Source organism: Phascolarctos cinereus, unplaced genomic scaffold (genome assembly GCF_003287225.1).
Source record: "Phascolarctos cinereus isolate Bilbo 61053 unplaced genomic scaffold, phaCin_HiC Scaffold_7;HRSCAF=346, whole genome shotgun sequence".
In the NCBI taxonomy this organism is placed as follows: Eukaryota; Metazoa; Chordata; class Mammalia; order Diprotodontia; family Phascolarctidae; genus Phascolarctos; species Phascolarctos cinereus.
Genome location: NW_027556180.1, coordinates 76,657,343 through 76,677,705, shown reverse-complemented (window position 1 = coordinate 76,677,705; position 20,363 = coordinate 76,657,343).

Here is a 20,363-nt window from a genome sequence, read left to right as displayed (position 1 = left end):
GAGTTATTAAGTTTTATTGTTTCTGAATTGCTTTTGTCTAGTATATTCCACTAGTGTATCTCTACTTTTTAACCAATACCAGATGGTTTTGATGACTACTGCTTTCTAGTATAGTTTGAGGCCTAGAAGTTCCATTCTTTCTTTGTTTTTATTTCTTTTTGTTATTTCCCTTGATTTTCTAGATCTTTTGTTTTTCCAAATGAATTTTGCTATTACTTTATTGAGCTCTGTGAAGTATCCTTTTGGTAATTTGATTGATACAGCATTAAAAGTGCAAGTTAAATTTGGTGGTATTATGCTGGCGTGGCATAGCCATGAGCATTGAATAGTCCTTCTGTTTTGTAGGTTGTTCTCTAATTCTGTAAGGAATACTTTGTAATTGAATCTATAGGAGTCTTTTGTGGGCTTTGGGGGGTTGATCCCAAGATATTTTAGACATTTTGTAGTTATTTTGAATGGGGTTTTCCTTTCTATTATTACTTACTGGATTTTGCTTTAATTATATAGAAATGCTGTTGACTTTTGAGGATTAGGTAGCCTGCAACTTTGCTGAAGCTATTAATTGTCTCAATTAGTATCTTTGCTGATTCCCCGGGGTTTTCCAAGTAAAGTATTCTATCATCAGCAAATAGGGATGGTTTTATTTCCTCTTTACCTATCTTTATTCCATTAATTCCTTTCTCTTGTCTTATTGCTATCATTGTCAGAATTACATCAAATAATAGCGGGGAGAGTGGACAATCTTGCTTCACTCCTGTGTTTTTGGGAAAAGTTCTAATGTATCCCTGTTGTATATGATGCTTGCTTTTGGTTTTAGACAGATTCTTTTTATGATTAAAAAAAAAAAGATCCTTCTATGCCTGTATTTTGTAGGGTTTTGTCTTTGTTGTTGTTTTCAAGCATAAAATAGCACCGTACTTTGTGAAAGGCTTTTGACGATGAGATGATAATATGGGTTTGGATATTTTGTTTGCATCCCTGGTATAAATCCCACTTGATCATATTAGGACTATGTTTGTCCCATTAAAGGATTCTGGTAGGGTTCTTTCTTTCTCAGTTTTTGAGAATAACTTGTGATGTACTAGTACTAATTGTTCTTTAAAAGTTTGATAGAATTCTTCTGTGGATAGGTCCAGCATTATTTTCTTTAGTCTTTCCTTTGCAGCAAGGTCTATTTCCTTTTCTGAGATTTGGTTATTTAAGATCTATATTGAGTTTTCTGAAAGCTTGGTTATTTTATATTTTTGAATGTATTCCTCTACTTCTTTTGTGTTCTCAGTGCTGTTAGTATATAACTGCATAATTTTATGATTATTCTATTTTTTCTTTTGGTTTTCCTGTGATTTCACCTTGCTTATTTGCTATTTTATTGATTTGATTTTCTGCTCTCATTTTTAATTAGATTAGCTAAGGGTTTATCAATTTATTAGTCTTTTCAAAGAGGCAGTTTTTAGTTTTATTTACCATTTGTATGTTGCTTTTTGTTTACATTTATTTATTTCCTCTCTCATTTTGAGTACATACTCTTCCATGCTTGTTTTAGGTTTATTTATTGATTTTCTGATTTTTAAAAATGTACGTTCAGTTCAATAATCTTCTCTTTTTCTATTTTGTTAATGCAGGATTGTAAAGACATGATTTTCCTCCTGAGGACTGCTTTTGGTATGTTGTTACATCATCATCATTTTCTTTTACATAGTTACTAAAGGTGATCTTTGAATTTTTCATTTGGTATTTCATTTTCTATGTTCAGAAGTTCTGGGCAGTTCTCATCTATTATTTCTTGCATCATGGCGTTAAGGATTTTTGTTCTGTCCTGCTCTTCAGGGAGACCTGTGATTCTTAGGTTATCTTTGCACATCCTGTCTTTGAGATAAGCATTTTTTTTTTGCGCTTATAGTGAGCATATTTTCTTTTAATATTATTTTTTGCTTCTCTTACATTGTCCTCCACTTCTATATGTTTGCATTTATAATCTATTGGTCTCTTTTCTTTGGTGAGACTTGCCATTATGAATTATACTTTTTCTATTCTGCCCATTATTTTTGCTGTGCATGCCATACATTCTGCTATCATAATTCTCACTTATCTTTTCAACCACTTAGAAAGAGGAAGTTGTGGTTTAATGTTCTCACATTCCATAGGGTCCTCTGTCTCATCAAGTGTTGGATAATTTTCCTGTTTCCTGGCATTTATTCATAGGTACTTAAACTTGTTTACTATATCTGGGGGGGCACTTTCCTTTCTATTGTTACTGTTTTTCTTGTTGATTTATCTGCCTACTTTCAAGGTCTTTTAGTTTTCTTCTTCTTGAGATCTTTGGTAATTTCAGTCTTTTGCCCTCTCCTATTTTCTTCTATTCACTTTCTGACTGTTTCCTCTGATGGTGGTTTCCTTGAGGTCTAGATCTCAGAGCATCTTAGCCTCCTCCCACACTGGCAATTCATGTGGGCAACTCCCTCACTAGGTCTCTGCTCCAAGTGACTTATGGGTGGTCAGAACTGGCCCAAGCTGGATGCTATACGCTTTTTCTCTAGTCTTAGTAAAAATGGTGCATATTTCTTCCCACCCTCCTTCCGATACATGTGTGATCTTATCCTGGTGTTCTGTCCTGCTCCCTTTGCTCCTTAACTCTCTTGCCTGGCACTGGCGAAGAGCTACCATGTTGGTACTTTGGGATTGCATTTCCCAACATATCGGCTTGCTGCCTGCCCTGTCAGGGCTCAGACAAACTTCCAGTCTGGAACTGGGGTTTCCACAGCCATAGGAAGACAGAGAGGACTGGATTTTGTCACAAGCATCTGTTGGGTCCTTGGCTGGTGCAGCCTTGTGGGTGGTGGGGGAGGGGTACTGAGTATGCTGAGGGTCAGCGAACATCACTTCATAGGTTTGGGGTTTTTTTAAACATTCTTTTGGATTCCGGGTGCCCTAGAGCAGGGAAATAGCTGAAGTTGCTTTATCTTCGGTGCATGATTTCTGTTTTGAAGAGGTTTGAGAGGTGGTGGGGATCAAAGAAAATATTTAATGCTCCATCTTGTTGCTCATATGACCTGGAAGTACCCCTATCCCAGTCTCAACTTAGTCTAGTAAGTTACATATTAGAACTATACTTCATGTTACTACATAAATGCATTAGAGAAGGAAAAAAAAAACCAGTGCTATGTGATGTTCAAGGAGGAAGGTCATGGTAGGTTTCATGGAGGATTTGGCACTGCAGCTGGGCTCTAAAAAATGGACAAGAATTGAACAAATGAAGAAGGGAAGTGAGAACATTTTAGGCATAAGGAGCAATGTGAACAAAGGCTATAATGTAGGAAAGTACATGGCATGTTCACTCAACAAAGAGTAGTTTATTTGGCTGGAATATAGGATGAATGGATGAGGAATAATACCAGATAAGGCTGAATATAACCAGGCTATGGATGGCCTTGGATTCCAGGAAAGGAATTTGAACTTTACTTGGTAAGCAATGGGGAGCCACTGAAGATTTCTGAGCCAGAGTAATAACACGATCAAATTTACATTTATTCTTCAACTAGATGGCAGATTCAACACTACTTAGGAAGTTCCTTCCAACTTGGAATTTTATATTTTAAACTGAATGTAAATTTAGGGGTATATGACTCCGGAGAATCAAAAGTAAAGCTTTTTTAATTATTAAATTTAATGTCATAACCAAAGGGTGGCATCTGTATGGTGTACTGAAGAAACGAGAGCTAAAATATAAGAACTTGTTAATACTTACCCAATACTGTCTAGGGGAAGGGATGCTCAGACTGGCAGACACAAATATCTTGGCCTGCTTCACACATATATTCTCAGAATACAGAAAGATTGGGCTTGATGACACTGTCTTTCAAGGTGAGACTCATGAGATGATCCAACTCCCTTTATTTTAATTCTATAGTCATGGAGCAACTTTTTGATATTAATTTGGTTTCTCAAGTAGGTTTTCCTGCTTGGAAGAGAATGTACTGGCCAGTTGACATGAGCATTCTGGTTTGTTGGCAGCTTTCTTTTTCAGCGTAAATTGATAGGGTCATTTTGGTTTATCACTCTATCTCCTCCAACTTCGCATAGTGTGAATCTTCCCTTCAGAGCTTGGTTGCCTCCAAGTGATGTAATTTAATTCCTTGAGCTGCACAGACCCTCAGGAACAGTCCAGACCCTCTGGACATGCTCTTTAAAAAAATTACTTAATTCTAGAGTTGAACACTCAAAAATTAAAAAGAATAAAACCCCCCTCCAAAATCCCAAAAAAGAGCATTTCCATATTTATAGCCAAACATGAAAACAGGATTCCCTATGAAAAAATGAAATCTCCAGTTCATACCACTTGATTTTTAAGTGCTTTCTTCTAAACTTCCTTCTTTCTTCTACTATGCATTAAAAAAACATTTCAATGGCTCTCTTTTTATTGGCATCCCTCTTGCTAACTTCCCTTCTCACCTCAATTTACCCAAGGGGTGAAAATCCAATCCTTATTATAATAAATAAGCATGGTCAAGCTTTTAAAATTAATCCACACAATTGCCATATCTATAAATGTTTGTCTCTTTCCCTACCTTGTGTCTATTACTTCTCTGTCAGGTGGCTCTGGACACACAGTTGGTCATTGCATTGAACAGAATTCTTAAGTCTTTCAAAATTGTTTTCTTTATAATGTTACTGTCCTTGAATGATTATTCTCCTAGATTTGCTCACTTCACTTTCCATCAGTTCATACTGCCCAGGATTCTCTGAAATAATTTTTATAACTTCTTATACTACCATACTGCTACATTACATTCACACATCACAATTTATTCAGCCATTCCCCAATTGTTGAACAGGCAAATAATGTACTCCCTTAGATTCTAGTTCCTTCCTTCCCCTTTCCCTTCACCTCAGAAATTAAATTGTTTGTTTCCTCCCTGGTATTAACTTCCATTTTAGTCCCCTCCCACTCCCTATACCTTTAAAAAAAATTCTGTTGAATTTGATCTATTTCTACTCTAGATTCTTTGTGTACGTCTGTATTCAACCCTCCTCTGTTCATTTCAGATAAGAGGGAGAGTCACCTAAGTCTCCACTACATTCTTTGTTTGAAAATTCTTCTCACATAACCTATTTATGAGAAATAATATGTTCTACCCACTTCTTCCTTTCTACACATGTATTCCTTTTACTCTTGCTTCTCTTTCCCCTCTTCAAATTCTCACAACAAAACCAATCCACTCTCAGGATCTTTATTTTTCTTATTAACTTCATCAATACCACTTGAAGACATTAGGCTCATGAAGACACTTGGTTTTTCTCTCCTAATTAGAATGTTAGTACTATATCATCATACAGCTTATTCTAATTGCTCAAATAAATTTAACTTTCTAAATTTCTTTGGACTTCTATGTATATCAAAATTCCTATTCAGCTCTAGTCTTCTCATCAGATATGCTTCAAAGTCTTTTATTCCATTTAAAACCCACCTTTCCCCTACAGGATTATATCTTTTCAAGGTAAGTTATTCTTGTAAGATTATCTCTTTTGCCTTTTGGAATATTGTATTCCAAGATCTCCTCCCATTTAAAATAGAAACTGACAAGTTTTGTGTGAACCTGATTATTGTCCCTTGCTAAATGAACTGCTTCTTAATGGATTTTACAGCATTTCTTCGACCTGGGAGCTCTGGGTTTGGTTATCATGTTCCAGGAACTTTTCCTTTTGAAGTTTCTTTCAGTGGATTCTCTCTTCACTTTGCATCTAATAGATCTGAGAAGTTTTCACTTATGATTTCTTGAAATATGTCATTCAGGTTTTTTTTTTAAATCAGGTTTTTAAAGACATCTTGATGTCAATTCTGTTTCCTTGACCTATGTTCCAGGTCAGTTGTCTTTTAATAACAGATACCTTACATTTTCTTCTATTTTTTCAATCTTGATTTTGTTCTAATATTTCTTTATATCTTGAGGAGTCATTGATTTCTACTTGGGTTATTTTAGGTTTCAAAGTATCTATTATTTGGGTAAAGATGATCACTTTCAGTTCTAAGCTATTTGTTCTTCTAATTCATTTCTCAAGAGTTCTTAATTTTATATTTATTTAATTTTCTTTAGCTCTTGCTTCACTGCTTCCAGGCATTCATGTAGTCCTTGACAAAGGTCTATGCCCCCTGTCCCCACACACTGTTTCATCTTTGTCTTTGCTGTTTACAAAGTTACTCTTTCCTTATTTTGGTAGACCTTTAGATTTGCAATGATTTTTTTGCTAGTTCATGTCTCCAGATTCCATTCCTGAATTTGCACTAGGGTCAGGCTCTGTCCTCTGCTACACTTTTGGGTGGGTAGTCTACCTTGCCTGGTTTTATCCTGGGTTCCTTGGATTTTTGTCCTGACATCCATATCCTGGGGTTAGGTCCCTCAGGTTCAGAGTGCTGAATATTTAGGCACTTCTAAGGTATTTCAGAACAGAATGCTAGGAATCTTAGAGTCTCTGGGCCAGGTACATTCTGGCCATAGCTTTGCTATGCTGTGCACTGGTTACTACTACCCACTGCTACTTCTTGGCACTTCCAATATCCCCACTCCAGGGCTTCCTGATTACCACAGAGCTTTTTTTGTGGGAGCTCTTTGCTCTTACCCTGGGAAACAAACCCTTTTAAGCTATATATTTTCTTGGCAGTCCCTAGTTACAGCGGGAGGCTTCTAAGTGTTAGTGCCAGGTACCCTCTTTCCTATTGTCTTCAGGCTTCACTTTTGGCTAACCTCTTGTGAAGTCTCAGGGTGGAAGAAGTGATTATAATTTCTCACTGGACTTCTTAATGAATTATTTGGCCTGATATGAACTTCAAGGCTATGCTGGTAGATTTGTGGGAGCTAGGTAATCTGCCTCTGGTTTAAGCAGCCTTAATTGGCTGCAAGGGCACATTCCCTCTTTGCCATTCTCTTAACTAAGTCCATTGCTTGCATTACTTCACCATTTACATTTTCAGTTGAAGAAAAGAGGATTAGTGATAGTGAATGTAAGAGGACAAGGTTCTACTGTGATTCCACTTACACCTTTTGTCATTATCATTGTGCTTTTTTCCTCTGGGCAGTGTTCAATACAACTGCCAACCTCTTTGATTTCCTAATGTGTTTCTATTATTTTTAAAATTGAAATGAGTAGAGCTTATGTTCACTTGCATTTCTTCTTTCGAAAACTGAAATGTTATTCTTACTTATGCCTCAGGGTACACTGGAAAGTAGGTTCAAGGAATGAAGTTCTTGTATTACTTCATAAACTTGCGGAACAGTTGAGAATTAAATGCCCTGTATTCTTCACTATCACTCAACCACACTTTAAAAGGAAGTTTTCCTTAAATTCTAGAGGGTATTACAAAATGTTTCATAGATGCCCTTTGTTTTAATATTGCAGCCATTTCTGGAAGCAATACCCCTGGACATTGAACCTTCTCTTGTAAAAAAGAACAGTTAAGCAAAAACTCCTGAAACAGTGACCATGCCTTACAGTGGATATAACATTCTGCCCTAGTAAATTTCCACTTCTTCGCTGAGAAGCAAGAGGTATTTTTCATTAATTGTCCTTTTTAAAAAAAGGACTGAAAGTGAGTTGGAGCCTGGTTTCCTCATAGTGATCTTTTCATTTATTTTATTGTAGTTAATGCATTTACTGTTCTCCTGCTTCTGCTTATTTCACTCTGTTAATTAATATGGATCTTCCCATGCTTTTATTTAAATTCCTCACATCTGCCATTTCTTTATGAATAAACATTCCTTTATATTTGATGGGCACCCACTTTGTTTCCAGCTCTTTGCTATCACAAAAAGAAGATTGGACTTTTGTATCTGCCTGTGACCTCCTTGGGTCCAGTGGTAAGATCAATGGAACAAAGAGTATGAACAATTTAGTCTTTTCTTGCATAACTTTACTTCACTTGTCTTGCAAAACTCGAGATGGATATGCAGAACGTCTGTACCTACTCAACTGGGTCAATAGTTACTCCCACTTCTAAATGCTCCTGGTCTTTTTAAGCCAAGTTTAACAACTCATTTTAGTTGTTATTTATGTATCTTGTGAAGGGTATGTTGGCTCATATAAATCTGAAAACTTTTAGTGAAGGTAAATGTATGTTTTGGCACAAATTCCTCTATCAGTCCCTAGTCCTCCTAGCAAGTACATTATCTCATGGTAAATCCTTTAGAGGCATGGCACTCCTAACCACTGAGGTTTTATTTATGGAAATAAAAGCCCAGGCTCAAACCACTTACTATATCAGCACAGTCTTTTTGAAAACTAGAAGTAAAGCCAATACCTTTTTTTCAAATGTGTAAAAAGGAAAAAAAGGAATTACTTTTGTAATAACATAAAATAGATGTCATATTTTCAGGGATGCCATGTGTAAAGTTTGAAATCAAATGGATTTTCATGACCAACTCCAATTAGAGCTATGGTAGAATTCCCTTAAGAGGCTCATATTCCTGCTAACACAGAGTAGCAGTTGGTTTCAGTGACTGAAGAAGAAAATATCTATCCCACTGAGAAATGTTCTATTTCTTTTTTTTTTAATGGTTATTTTATTCATGGAAATATAAAAGGAGAAAGAGGAAAGTTTCAAGGTTCTACCCTTAGAGAAATTGTGTGCAATGAGCTTAATAGCTGATCCCTATTTAAAGCTACCAAGGGTAAGGAAAATTCATACTACGATAGGAACTGATATTCATAAAATGAAAAATCCACTGAGACAATGGTTAGGGAAACATAGTAATGAAAGACACTGTTAACTGTGCAAATGAATCCTATGCCTTCTTACTCCTGAGCAAGTAAAAAACGATAGCAAAACACAATCCACAGGTGTCATCTCATTCATTTTCCCAGTGCCATTAAGTGAATGAGAATACTTTTCCTCTTCCCTTGTTGGAAATTATGTCTGCTACCATGTCATGGTTGGCTTCATCATTTGGAAAGCATCTACCTACCCTGGTAGGAAAGATTCATCTTCTAAGCTGACAAATGCTGGATCAGTCTTTTGGCTCTTTGTCATTGCTCTGAAAAAGAGCTGAGAAACTGAGGTTCTCAGACAGGAATCAAGAACTTGGGGCGGGGAAGAGAGTGAAAGAAAGTGGAAGCTTTGAAATAGGATGATATGAGTAGCCTGGCCTTGGTTCCATTGCGATTTAGTCCAAAGGTCTAAGGAAATATGGCAGCCTTCTTCTAGATGGCACGGTTGCTCAAGAGACTATTTTCAAATGGTAGGTTAGAATGCTAAGTAAAGAGAGTTACCTTTACTGAAAGTCAGAACCAATCTTAATAACAAAAAAGTTCACATATATGTTACACTTTGTTTGCAAAGTGCTTTACATAATAATATTTCATGTGACCCTCATAACTGCTCTGTGAAGTAGGGCAAGATCTTAGAACCAGCTTCAGAGCTGGAAGGGATCTTGGAAGCTATCTAGTTCAGCCTTTTTATTTCATAGATGAAGAAACTGGGACCCACAGAATTTAAGACATGTTCAAAGTTGTAGACTGAAGGGAACAGAGCCATATTTGAACCTAGGTCTCCAAGTCCAATGATCCTTCCATAGTATCATACTGCCAGATTGTCAGATTACTTTTTAATGATACTGTAATCTTAGTAACCCCCTCAAGAATATCTTCAGCAAATAAAAGATCAAAGAAAGGGCAGCTAGGTGGCGATACTTACTAGCTGTGTGACCTTGGGCAAGTCACTTAACCCCAATTACCTAAAAACAAAAAAAAAGTAAAGATCAAAGAAAAATGGGTCAGGGATAAGGCATATTCTTAATATCAAAGCTGTCTAATTAACCTGCAGAATTGTCCATGGGCTAAATCTTTGGAAGTACAGTGAGGGAAATGCCTTCTTTCTCCAGGGGATGTGCTGAAGAGGGTTAAGTGGATATAGGCTAGAAATGGTAGTAGAGCGCATGGAAAACTGTGCATGGAGTTGATGGGGGGGGTAGCATAGAGGACATGGCCTAGAAGCAATCTAACTCCAATTTATCTTTTTCTTTTCCTTTTCCTTTTTTTTTCTTGTGTGTGTGAGGCAATTGGGGGATTAAGTAACTTGCCCAGGGTAACACAACTAATAAATGTCTGAGCCCTGATTTGAACTCAGGTCCTCCTGACTCCAAGGCTGGAGCTCTATCGTCTACGCCACCTAGCTGCCCCTGTCCAATTTATGTAGCATCCAACTCATATAGAGGATTGAGGGTAGGGAAGGAAATTACGGACTTAGTGCCTCGTAAGTTGTTTTAGCCAAACCAATATTTGGCTATATGTTAAAGTTAGGCTAGGGAATGCTCATTCTATAAACTATTGTTTCTTATCATTTGTTTGTTGTCCTTAGTTGCTCAGTAAAAGTTCATTTTCAAAAACTCCAATTTTGTCTTATTTGAATTCAAGGATAAAAGGGATTTCTCCCCATCCCATACCTTAGTCCATATAGATAGAAAGATCAGGGCATCCCAAAGGCCAGTGATAGTAGCTGGAATGGACCGGCTCTGAAGCTGGGGTTGCTGTGGCAAACCAGTATTGGTACCTTCCTATCTGTGCCCGCTACCTGTACCCACTCTAAGATAGATTGCAACCATTACATTTACTTAACTGCTGGATGAATGGAAGCAGATTGAATCAATCTAGGTTTCCAGAATAATTTAATGACCCAATAAAAGAGCAAGATATGAATCACAGAATCATTGAATTTTAAGAGTGGAAGGGACTTCATAAATCAAATGATCCAATCTCTCTATTTTATAGTTGAAAAACTGAGGTAACTAGGTGCATCTGTGGTCATGTAGCTGGTCAGTGGACACTGGTCATGTCTCCTGACACTCTAACAAATATTTTCCTTAATGTACAATAAGGTATGGGCCATAGTATTTCTGCTCAGAGCAACTTACTAATTTTTTTAAAAAAAATAATTCTTAGACTTGTTTTATAGGTGAAAGCTCATTATTTCCTTGCTGATTCATGCTATGGTTAGAAATGTTTCCAGTGTTGGTACCAGTTCAACAACCATTTCTAGGAAGCCTGTACATACAACATCCAACCTGTAGCAAACTTCTACTTATCCTTTGACCTTCTAACTTTTTCATTTGGTTGTATCCTGGAGCACATGAAACTCCAAGTGCTGACTCTGAAACATAGTTAGCACTCCAATAATAGCCTCAGAGTCACAGAATTAGAATCTAGCACTTGAAGGGACCTAAGAAATTATCTCTTCCCACCCTCTCATTTTACAAATGAAGAACCAGGACAAGAGAGGCAAAATGAGTTTGTAAGCATCATACTGAAACCCAAGATAAGTGAGAAAGTAAGAGAGGCTCTAGTTGGTCTCAATGAGGCTGTTATGATACCTATACAACTTACACACCAGATGCAGGATGTTTGAAAAATCATGGAGAAAAGAAAGGTGTCACAAGACCAAAAATTGAGTAAGTTTGTTTCAATTTTGAGAAATGGAAAAAAAGATGAAGTCTTCAAACAGTGAGCTTTGGTCCCTGGCAAAATTCTAGAACGTTATGAAAAAGATCATTCGCAAGCACTTAAAGAAAGGTTCACAGAAAGCTAGCAAGTACAGCTTTTGCTAAGCTAAATTCATCTCTTTTGCTAAACTGGTAGATAAGGAAAATGTTGTGAACACAGTAAATTGGATTTCAAGAAAAGTACTAGACGACATCTCTCATGATATCATCATGGACAAGACAGAGTATATGAGTGGAAGTACAATCTATGTTGGAAAGATTGGTCAGGGAAGTTGTGTGATTAGAAGGGATTCAGGTCTCAGAGAGTGCAAGAAGACGCACAAAGAAAGGGAATGAGTTAAGATGAAAGCTAGTTTGTTACCTACAGAGCAGATATTCCAGAGAGAACAACAGGAGGTGTAGTTTTGGGCGATACATTGGAGGGAGGGAGGTTGAGGGAGTTGGGTGGCAGGAGATGGAATTAAGGGAGTGTTCAATGGCGGATAGAGAATGGGCTTTGAATAATGGGAGCAAGGTATTCAGAATTCCTACCAGGTATGATGAGGTAGTAGTATATTAATCATTAAGGAATGAGTTCAGGTAGTTTGTCATTGTCCACAGGGTTCAGCCTCCAGGAGGAGTTGTCCTATGGCATCAGGAAGCTGTGGAGAGCTAGAAAGTGTAAAGGCTGGGAGTTCCCAGGCAGGACAAGGCAACTGCTGTGGAGTTGTAGGAGAGAGAATGTCAGGAGTATGATGATGGAATGGCTAGGAAGCTCCCAGGTAGAGCAGGGGCAGGTAGGAGGATGATAACAAAAGCATAGCATGGTCCTATAAAAAAAGTACTGCAACAGTGAAAGCTCAGAATAAACTCATTAGACTTCTTAGCGATACTGAGGGAAAGAGGAGGCTCAAAGAAGGGGAAGATCAAAGAAATGGTAGGACTTCATAGGCAGGGTGGAATGATGATAATGGATGAAGGAGAGAAGGCAGAGCTGCTCAACTCTTATTTGGCTTGCCAGTGAAATCCTCATTCAGCTGTAAGTAACAAAACAAAAATGGCTGATGGGGAGATGGTAAGAAAGTGTCCAGACACGGTGAGTTTACATCACCAAGTTCAGATGAACTACATGATAGGTACTAGAGGGACTGGTGGATGTGATCACTGAGGCACTATCAGTGATGTCTGAAAGACTGTGCCACTGTCAAAGGCTGTTTCATTCTAAATAAAATCCTTACATCTAAGGGTATCTTAAAATTTATCTCAAGTCAGGCCAACAAACATTTATATACCAGATGCTGTGCTGTGCTGGGAATACAAAGAAATGTAAAAAACAGAACAAAATGGTCCTTGCCCTTCATGAGTGTACATTCTAATCAGGGAGACAACATCCAGGGAGATACAAGGTACATAGAGTAGATGTAAGAGACTATAAGAAAGGTTGGCATTAATAGTTTGGGGGGTATGTGTGGAGAGACAGGGAAAGGCAGCCTGAAGTAGGTGGGATCTGAGTTAACTCTTGAAGGAAGTAATGGAAATTGAGAGGCAGAGGTGCGAGGGGATACTTTTGGGAATGGGGGACAGAAAGGCATGCAGACAGGAGATGAAGTGAAACACTCAAGGAACTACAAATGGGTTAGTATTGCTGAGGTGTAAGATAAATTGAAAAGTTGGAAGGGGCCAAGTTATGAAGAGCTTTAAATGCCAAACAAAGCTTATATTTGGGCTTGGATATAGCAAGGAGCCACTGGAACTCTGATTCAGTTTCTAAGCATTAGAATAATTACCATGGCAGCTGAGTAGAGGATGGATTGGGATGAGGAGAGACTTGAAGTAGGGATACTAGTTAGAAGGCTATTGCAATGGTCTAGGTGAGAGATGATGAGGGCCTTCCTTAGGGTTGTGGTTTTGTGAGTGGAGAGAAGGGAAGATATATGAGAAATGGCGTGAAGGTAGACGTGACGAGATTTGGCAAAAGACTGGACATGTAGTAGAGTCAAGGATGACAATGAAGTTGCAAGGTGGGTAACTGAGAGGATGATGACAACTGTGACAATAACAGGGAAGTTTAGAAGAGGAGGGGGTTTTTTGGGAAAGATTCTGATTTCTGTTTTGTACACATTGTACATGTTACATTTAAGATGCCTATGGGATATCCAATTTGAAGTACAAAAGGCAATTTTTTGATGCAGGGCTAAAGCTCTAGAGAGAGACTAGGGCTGGATTTGTGTGTGTATCTATTTATCGATATCTATCTATCTATCTATCTATCTATCTATCTATCTATCTATCTATCTATCTATATCTATATCTATACACATCTAATCTGCATAGGAATGATAACTGAACCCATGGGAGCTGATGAGATCACCAAGCAAGATAATAAAGAAGGAAAAGAGAGGACATCCTAGGTCAGAGCTCTGGGGGACTACCTAGGAGTAAACTATGGTTAGCAGATGCAACATGAAGAACTAGCAAATGTGCACAAAAAGGAGTGGTTGGTTAGATGGGAGAACCAAGAAAGAATAAGACTACAAAAATCTTGTGAGGAGTATCCAGAAGGAGAATGCTAGAGGTCAGGAAGGATCAGGTTGACAAAAAGTTTGGTAACTTTGGAAAGGACAATTTCAGTTGAATAACAGGATCGGAAGCCAGAATGCAGAGGATTTAGAATTGCAAAGAAAGGAAGTAAAGTTACCGAATGTAGATGGCTTTCTCCAGGATTTCAACCAGAAGAGAAATATAGTGAGCATTTTTTTGAAGATGGAGGGGTGGAATGTGGGTGTGTTTGTAAGCAGAACCAGTAGAGAGGGGGATATTGAAGGTAGTCAAGTCAAAATGATAGTGGGGGTAATTTTCCAGAGAAGTCAAAAGGGGATTGAATCAAGGATACATACAGAAGGGTTACTTTTGGCAAGAAGGACCACCTCTTCAACTGAGACCAGAGTGAAAGAGCGCTAGTGGGAAAAGATGTCTGAATGGTAAGAGATGGTGAGCAGTGGAGAAGAGGAAGCTCTTTTAAAATGTTCTCAATTTTTTTGGTGGCAAGGTCATCAGAGGAGAATGGTGAGAGTAAACTAGGCCTGAGGGTTGGCAAAGCCTGATCCCTGACAGGACAAGGGAATAAGGGCTTAGAAATGATCTCTAAAGATTACTTGCTCTTCTGAGTGCAATTAAATACATAAATACATAAAATCAATCAATCGACCATCAGTAGTGGACTACCAAAGTCTATATATCCTGCAAAGTTCAAGAAGAAACAGTTTGAACTTAACTCTACTGACATCTGCTGGAGAGAAGCTATTTATCATTATGTTAGCCCCAGAGGTAATGCTGTTTTTTTTACAGAACTGGTTTTGATTAAACTAGTCTGGGGAGGAAAGGTCTGCAAAAGGAAATAAAATCAAGATGGAGCCAAGTTAAACATAAGTTCTTGAATCAGTATGGAACAAATTTAAACAGAAGTTCATGAAACATGGGGAAGTGAACTTCACTATCAGAGAATCCATTAAAATTAAAGGTAAAACCAATTCCATTTTTAAAACTAAACAGTTGAGTACATGTAAGAGAAAAGCTTTCATAAGATGATGCATATTGACATTAGGGAGCGGTGGGAAGTAAATTTATTATAAATGATCTAGAACCAATTTCTAGAACATTTAACACTCAAGTAATAGAAGATTGGAATTAACAAGAACAGTAATATTTGATTTTCCTCATTTTTAAAACTTTTCAGACATGTAGCTTCTAAGCAACCTACTGGCAGCTAGGTGACCTAGTGGATAGAGTAAGTCAGGAGGACCCAAGTTCAAATCTGGCCTCAAGACACTTACTAGTTGTGTGACCCTGGACAAGTCATTAGCTCCTACTTGCTTCAGTTTCCTTAACTATAAAATAGAGATAATAATAGCATCTACCTCAGGGCTACTTTGAGCATCAAATGAGATAATATTTGTAAACTGCTATACAAATACTTATTCCCTTCCTTTCTTTCCCTTCCCCCTTCCCACCTTGTGTTTGCTTTGTTAATAGTTACCCAGTTCACAGAATCATAGATTTAGAGCCGGACTTTAGAGATCATCTGCCTCAGAGGTGTCAAACTTGGGACTGCAGGTGGCAAACAATCTACAAAACTCAAAATTGCCAGATTAAAATGTAATTGGGGATACAAAAATGTGATTTGGAAATGTTTAGCAAAATAAATAAAAATAAAACACAGATAATGTTAATTTGTGGTTTTCTAAGTCAATGTGAAATCTGCAGGGATATGTTCTATTTGAGTTTGACCCCACTGATCTAGCCCAACCATCTCATTTTATAGATGAGAAAAATGAGGCCCTGGGAACTGAAGAGACTTGCCCAGGATTACACAAATCAGTGGCGGAGTGAGGCTTTCTCTGGTCTCAACCAGACTACAATTGCTAATCCTGAATTAACTATTCTAGTGCACTTCAGATGCAAACTGCCTCATAATATTCCTGTTGAGGAAGAAGACTCTGTTTAGCAAAAGCAATTGATACCACATGTGCATACCAATGATCAATAATCTATTAACAAGAAAAAGAAATTAGAATAATTTTGGCTACTGGTACATAAAACTGACTATTATCCACTGCTTTTATTTACATTTAAGAAAAACACACGCATAACTTTTGCCTTTACATCACCTTAGCTTTCCTCCATTGCTTAGAAGACTCACTGGCAGGTGAAGCACATGAGCATGATTATGTATACACTTGGACAACTAACAAAAACTGAAAATACAGAATATTATAACATTTCCAGGGTTAAGCATTCAAATTACAGTAAGAGGTGGCAGTGCATAAGTAGCAATAGTAAAATGCAAATGGGTGGAATTTTGATAAACCACATCTATATCCTCCTATAGAGACCACAAGAAAGATTTAGGATTACTGTTTCCAGAGGAAGATGCTAGGATTGGCCATTACCATTTTGCTAAAGAGATTACCAAAATCAAGCACGTCAGGTATGTCTGTAGTTTCGGGACAGAAGCAGTTTTGTGAGCTCCTGAGGTAGCTTGGAGAGGCAGTAACAGTCACATTACATTTTGAAAAGAGGAGAGAACCATAGCTTGGCAACTGAAAGTGACTGGATTCCTGGAATTCTTAAGAGAAATCTCAATTTTTTTTTTTGGTGTAGCAAACAAAGTCTCTGGCCTTTTTGCCTATTTAATGACTCGGTATAACTTTGTATAAGTCTTCTTGTGCATACCTGTTTCTGCAATTCCTGGAGTTGCTGCTTTTCTGCACTGGTATTCCACATTGGTTACAGATAAGAATTCCATTTCAGAAGAGTTGATGCATCTGATTATCTATAATTCTGCCGTAGTGGGTTGTTAAGCTTTATGCTTGACCAAACACTCTAGTGCTTGCTTAGGATTGGATTACTTGGGAATGCTAATGGTTCACTGGTTCCAGACTGACTCTTGCTAATTTCTTTTTAACCATCCTGTATGCTCAGGCACCACTTTGTACAACCTTGTTTTTGGACAGTGGATCCTGAACCATGTGAAAGCAAGAGAAGAATCTTTGATGGTGGTGGACTATAAGCTAAAGCTATACTATTACGTAGCAAGAGTTAAGATCAGAAGTAGAAACCATCCAGTGTTTCAGGAATTCTGGAGTGCCACAGGTGATCATTGGCTGAAGTCTACTGGATCTTGTTCAATTGTTTTTTACCAATAACCAGCCTTGATTGGCTGAGTGGTGAGTGTGGAATCCTTCTTTGGGTCAAACCCAAACCCAACAGTCCCCTCAAACCAGCATACTTGGTGATAACTTTAAAACACAGACATTTTTGCTAACATCATCAAAATTTATTGGCCCCACATATTATTCTTTCATGATCTTATTCTTTTTTTTTAAAAACAAGTTATTATAAATAATCTGTGTTGGGATCTTAATAATTATTTTTGTTACTTTCTCTCTCTTTTTTTTTTTTTGGCTAGGCAATGGGGTTAGATGACTTGCCCGTGGTCACCCAGCTAGTTCTCCTGACTCCAGGGCCAGTGCTCTATCCACTGCATCACCTAGCTGCTCCTTTTGTTATTCTATATTTTATTATCTTTCTCTTTTTTGGGGGGGTTAGGTAATGGGGTGAAGTGACTTGCTTAGGGTTACACAGCTAGCTAAGTGTTATGCGCTTAACTGGATTTGAACTGAGGTTCTCCTGAATCCAGGGCCAGTGCTTTATCCACTGTACCACCTAGTTGTCCCTGTTATTCTCTATTTTGCTAGAGGACTTTGGGATACAATAGTTTTTCACAAAGGGATTAATAGTGAAAATTTCTGGAATAGGGGAGAGTTTTTAGTATTTGGGGGCAAGTGTCACCTACTCTCTCATCTCAATCTGCCCATCCAAGATGTCTCCAGGGAAGAATTCTGGGAGCTTTGAAGGTGGCTATGAAGCTTACAAACATATTCTCTCCTGCAATAGGGCAAGATTATCTTCAAACTTCAGTAGATAAGCTGCAGAACAGGTAAGAAAATAAGATCATTTATTATATAAATGAAGCAGGATAAAGATGGTACCATTTCTCTTAGCTCTATTACTAAAGGGCTGGAAATTTTGCCATAATTCTTATGAGGGAAAAGTGAAAGATGAAATATTAAAGGTTATGGAAATCCAATGACTTCTAGTTAAAATTCATCCCTACCAACATTGGTTATTGGAAGTTATTTTGGACACCTAACAAGTTACACCAGAGTCAACACCAAGTTTTGCAGCATGAAGACCATGGCAAAAATCACAATTTTAACATGCAATTGAAGATCTGTAAACAAGGAGGTGTATAAATGATTTCTAAAATCATATTTCAAAGACACCTCAATAGGAACCATCAACTTTTACTGGGAATCCCCTCAATATTTCCTTAAAATATTTTCCTTAAGGTTCAAGCTTCATCGTGAGAGAAATCGAATGATTGTGACAGTGCTTTATAAACTGATTTATCAAACAGGTCTTGTATCTGCCTGCACAATGACAGAGTGTGTCTAATAACGTTTTTTCCCTAATACTTATTTGTGGTATGATAAAACATTAACTGAAGATTTATTGTTACCATGGCTATAATTTGAATGTAGATGAAAAGTTAACGTGATGTGGAGATGTGGAATTAAACTAGTTGACTATAAGCAGCACTGAGTATATCCATCCTTCTATTCTCATTATTTTGCCTCTTTGTTTATCACGTATTTGGCTTTCTCCTATTACATATTTGTCAAGTAAGCCCCTGTGGATGTTGTTGTGAGAGAATTCTGGAAGACAGTACTTGGATAGTTCACACAATGAGACCAATGACACCAACATGGTCTCTGGTGAGAAACTGATGATGTTCTCACATGCTGTTAGGTGACGGGCCGAGTAGGAAGGAGGCGAATGTGGTAGCAAGAAGGTATGAGAGGCTAAGGAACTAAGCTTTTAGATTTTTATTAATTTGATGCATGTAGCAGCAGAGATTGCATGAAACTTTTTTTATAATGTTGAATTTATGGTGTATCAAGTGTAGCAGAAAAAAAAAAGAATGTGATAATCATGATCTTTTCTTCCGATTGTTTCACTATCTCCCTGGTAAAAACAAAGAAAGGAGACTTCTGAAATGCAAAGACAGAAAAAGGACTGAACAAATCAAATCACTACGAACAAATCTACTCTGGGACCGAGTTTGGTTTGTTCATGACATTGGGAATGAGCGCCTTGGCAAATTCTCTTTCTCAAACAGAGAAATGAAATTAGGGGGAAAAAATTAACCGAAGAGGAAAAACCACGCGGCGTGACCTGTGACCCATCTGTGGCTGAGTCATGGGAGAAAGCGGCACTGCTCTAGATCCCACTACTGATTCTTATGACCAAACATGTCCTGTACTTCACATCCCTTTCTCGAAGGTAAGAATTAATTGGTATAACTGTATGTTTACCCATAATCTTGTAAATACTAGGGAAAAATTGAAACAAAGTTTTGGGAAAATGCAATCAAACCTGCTAAAGGATACAAAACAATTTACGGCTCAAAATTAACATTTTTATTTTGGAAATTCTTGTCATTTGTAGGTGGCACTGAAATGTCCAGCCTTTTACTACAGTAGTATATAGCAAACCAGGCAAGAGAAAAGTTCTTCTTCTATACTATAAAAATATATTTTACAATTATGCCTAGCCTATTCCCAATCTTTCTCTCTTCTCATACTCTCCAATTCAAGATTTATTTAGAAAATAATCCACAGGGCCAGGGAAATGAATTTCTAGAATTACGACTTCATTTATTAACGACGGGGATGAAGTCTCACACATATGAGATGTTCAAGATGCTCTCTGAGGGGGATGAGGGGATGAGGGGATGAACTAGAGAACCCTTTTAAAGGTTCTTTTACAATACAGTTATCAAATGTGTATGTGTGCCCATAAGATTAGTTGTTACCCTAAAGATTTGTTGTCTTAAAAAATACTGCTTCTGGAAAATCAGTTTTGGTCCAAGGTGAAGACAGTCAGAAACATACCTTAGAGAACAGAGTGTAGAGAAAGGAGGGAAGCTACTATTCTTTGATCTGACTTCCGCCATTGAAATAAAATAGTTGGATTTATGACAAGTTTTTCCACAAAATACACATTATTATGGCAATATTAATAAATATTTATTGAGAATCAATAAGCTAAAATAATCACATATGTCTCCAGTTCTTCCTAAAACATCATAACAAAATAAAAGCAAAGGGACTAATCCAATTTGCGAGAGAGAAATAGCTCTTTTAAAGACCAAGGACATATGTGTACGGAAACAGAGTGCTTTGACTTTGGAAGTACCATGATTACCCATTGGAGAAAGTAAAAATGTGATCAAGAATGCTGTTAGTAAAAGTAATAATGGACTCCTGAGGAAATCCA